General features: G+C 39.7%; 1 protein-coding gene across 6 annotated transcripts in view; it reads right to left on the bottom strand.

The window, feature by feature from the left end:
• NME7 (NME/NM23 family member 7) overlaps nt 1-4,291 on the bottom strand; it is a 320,071-nt gene that overhangs the window by 291 nt on the left and 315,489 nt on the right. The window lies entirely within an intron of this gene.

The following is a 4,291-nucleotide window of genomic DNA, read 5'->3' as shown; positions in this document are numbered from 1 at the left end:
CTGAAAGACAAACACGTGATTTCATCAGTTCACATGGAAGTTCAGGCTTTTCTACCCGACAGAGGCCAAGAGCTGGGTCAGGACTCTGAACACCAAGGTGCACGCCCCTTCCCAGTGAGACAGCCAGGTTAGTTGGAGGCAGAGGCTCAATCAGCAAAGTTTTAAAGTTCAAGTTTAGAAATATTTTGCAGTGATACTCAGTTTAGAAAACATGAAATTTTGGTTCCTGCTAGCGCTTCACGAGATATGGTTGTTAGTAGTTCAGTTAAAAAAAAAAAAATGAGGTTAGCAATCAAAAAATGGACAGAAGAACTAAACAGACATTTCTCCAAAGAAGACATATAGACGGCCAAGAGGCACATGAAAAGCTGCTCAACATCACTAATTATTAGAGAAATGGAAATCAAAACTACAATGAGGAATCACCTCACACTGGTTAGAATGGGAATCATCAGAAAATCTACTAACAACAAGTGCTGGAGAGGGTGTGGAGAAAAGGGAACCCTCTTGCACTGTCGGTGGAAATGTAAATTGATACAGCCACTATGGAGAACAGTATGGAGGTTCCTTAAAAAACTAAAAATAGAGTTGCCATATGATCTAGCAGTCCCACAGCTGGGCATATATCCTGACAGAACTGTAATTTGAAAATACACATGCCCCCATATGTTCACAGCAGCACTATTCACGATAGCCAAGACATGGAAACAACCTAAATGTCCATCGAGGATGAATGAATAAAGAAAATGTAGTATATATACAAACGGAATATTACTCAGCCATAAAAAAGAACATGATAATGCCATTTGCGGCAACATGAATGGACCTAGAGATGATCATACTAAGTGAAGTTAAGTCAAAGACAAATATCATATCACATATGTAGAATCTAAAATAGGACATAAATGAGCTTACCTACAAAACAAACAGACTCACAGACATAGAGAATAGACTTGTGGTTGCCAAGGGGTGGCAGGGTGGGGGAGGGATGGATTGGGAGTTTAGGATTAACAGATGCAAACTATTACATACAGAATAACACTGTATAGCAGAGGGAACTATATTCAATATCCTGTGATAAACCATAATGGAAAAGAATATGAAAAATAATGTGTATATATATGTGTGTAACTGAAAAAATTAGCATGTGCCCAAAAAAAGGTAGGGTTTGAGGTTCAGTAAATTAAGAAGGTTTATACCTTGCTTTTTGGTTCATGGTTTGGCCTAAGTCCATATTTAGCCATATATTTAAAAATTAGCCTTAGAGTGAAAGGAGATGAAAATGAGCTTTCTGAAAAACATTCTCCAGGTATAACGGAGCTGAAGATTTAGTATCCCTTAACCCACGTGGGAAGTACCCAAACTAAAATCTTGGCATCATCATATTTCAGAAAATGGAAACCTTTCACAAAGCCTGTGCAGCCAAAGCTTACATCAATCCTTCCTGCCTTCAGGCTGGTCCCGAGAAATCCTTCGGGACCTGAAATGCTGAAATGCCTCCTCAGTTGGGCTCTCCTCTTACAGAAACAGACCCAGAGGCCCATGGCCATTTCTGTGACAGCACAACTTGTTCAGAAATAGTAACAGCTTAAATTCCCACCTTATTGCCCCACATTTATTACCCTGCCAATCTGCTTCTCTTGTTTATTCTTTAAAAATACTACCTGAGACTTTGCTATCTCTAGAGCAGCAAATCGTGTGATGGTAAATTAATACCAGAGAAACAATGACTCCATTTAACAAAAAACAGCAAAGGGAACTGTGAGAAATGGCACGACTGCTTAGCTGCAAAGATTTTAGGAGCCCTCCTTAACAACTGAGGAAATACGGCAAAAATCCGTAAACGGACAACATATCTACCTAAAGCTGGGTTTCTCAAAAAGCAACCTCCACGTACATTGAAATGGAAGGTATCGTTCCTTTAACAGAAGATGGTTTGTTTTGCTGAAACATCGACACTTTTTGCAGTGTACATGAGTCTTAAACGTGTGATGTTTATGAACAAGAAGTGGGGAATGGCTTTACGTCTGAGGAAAGGGGAGTATTTATTCAAATTGGAAGGTCGTTTGTATTTTTGAGACTGTTCTCAGGTCACAACCTCGGTCAGACACACTTAACCCCCTGCTTTCACATGAACCTTGTACCTTCTGTTCTAAGACACTGTGTGTATGTGCATATATGTGTGTGCATGGGCACCTGTGTATGTATGTGTGTGCTCTCTGCCTATTCCTTCCTTCAAGATTCTGTCCAAATCTTGCTTCCCTGTAGCCTTTCCAGATGGTGCCAACCCGTGCGAGTGCTTATACCTCCACTAGGAGACTGGGGAATTGGTTAGTGTTTTTTGACTCCGTACGTATTTGTTGGCTGCCTAATCTGCTAAGTACTCTTCAACTGCCCCGGAAAGACCCTCGAGTGACCCTCTGCCACTCACATTCTAGTATGAAGTACCTGCATATTTCTGAAACTCTTGCTGCTACACATTTATCATGATTTGCTGTCCTCGTATTATTAGATGACACGTTTCTTGGGTGTAGGAACAGTGCCATCTACTTTTGGGGTGTCCTTACATCCTGAAAAGGGGTTTTCATACAAGTCCAGTCAATCAAATATTGAATTCCTCACACAGAATATAAAAGGAATGAGTTTTTCAAAGGCAGGGTTTCTCACATGTTGGCTAAGTACCACTTGGAATCAAAAGCATTGGAATAATTACTAAACAGAGGAAAAAGGATTCTTTTTTTTTTTTTTTTTTCCAATCCATCACATTCCCTGAAGGAGAGCTTCAATGTGGTGCTAGTATGGCTTCAACCCAGGTTACTACCCTTTCAAATAAAGGGAGATAGGCCTGGGGCTCAGAACCTTTTGCAAGCAATAGTATCTAACTAGAATTTAATAACTTTTCTTTTCATTGTATTTATTACCTTCAATTAAGGACAAGTAATACTAGTTTCCCACTTAGGCTAAATAAATATTTCCATGATGGAAAATAAACTTATTCAAGTATCACAGCGAATGAATTTGAAGAAAAATAGTAAATACGATTTCAGGTGGTACTCAGATATGGTAAAAACTCATGAAGGTAATAAAGGCCAACTAGACTTTAGGAACCTTTGCCCCAAAATACAGCATTAACGGAAGCCAAGGTTTTCGGTTCTGTACCTGTTTGGGCAAAATCTAATCTGAGCTCTGTTTTAGAACAATAGCATGCCCTGTCTGCCCAAGCTGCATTTATTACCAGAGGGAACTGCTCCAACTCCAAATTAAAAACATTATCAGTGATCAGAGACGAAAATCTAGTTATTAAAATCTTTCAAAGTCCAATGAAAGCTCAAACTCCTGGCATTTTAAAGGATTAGTAACACTTCAATATCAGTATATATTTGGCCCATGGAGGAGAACTAAGTGAGGTTACTTCGAAAATCCATGACTAAGGACGGAGGGAAACATAATACAGAGGGAAACTATCCAAGGAGCATTTAAGAACAGCTGTAATCAAGTGAATAAAGTGATCTTGGTTTCAAATTCAGAGAAAATGTGACTCTGTCTTTTCTTCTTCAAGAGGAAACTAGCATTAGCCAGACATGTTATCCGCCATTTCTAGGCTCTGCACTGGAAAAGATGAACAGGAAAGAGAGAGATAAACCTGTTATTCTCCCAACTGACGCCTGCAACCAGCAGCATCTATAGCCTACCCAATGTGAAACAGAGAGATTGGACCAAGGCAGATATCTTGGTTCATATTTTAATTCTCTATTTTTCTCCCAGAGACTGTCAGCATTGGTCTGTTCTGAGAGATTAAGTACCTCATGAAGGTACTGATTTTTATTGACTACAGAACCCAGCTATTTTATTTAGCCACAAATGAATCCCACGCCCTAAGAAAAGGCCCACATTGTAATAAAACTGTGACTTACTATCTCCAGCTGGCTTTACCACAAAACCTTTAAAAAACTGGGATTTCATAAAATCGGCACCCTTACAAGCAGTCTGTAAAGCACTACCTTTTCCAAGGAAATGCTCACCTTCTTCCTCTGGTGCTTGTCCCATACAGGCCAGGTAGGAGGAGACACTGAGTGATTTGAAACCCACCTATTTAGTTATCCACAATGTCTGATATACTCAGTATTCATTCCTCTGTAAGGTGGCCCTTTAGTGCCCATAACTTGTTATAGGGATTTATGGTCACTAAATTAGCAAGTACTGGAGGAGCATGGAACAGTCCTATAGCAATGGGATATAGGATCTATTCCTTTACATAGGAACGGGGGTTCTAAAATGACTAGTGGGTGAG

Source organism: Lagenorhynchus albirostris, chromosome 2, assembly GCF_949774975.1.
Source record: "Lagenorhynchus albirostris chromosome 2, mLagAlb1.1, whole genome shotgun sequence".
Classification (NCBI taxonomy): Eukaryota; Metazoa; Chordata; class Mammalia; order Artiodactyla; family Delphinidae; genus Lagenorhynchus; species Lagenorhynchus albirostris.
This window is presented reverse-complemented; position numbering and strand designations above follow the sequence as displayed.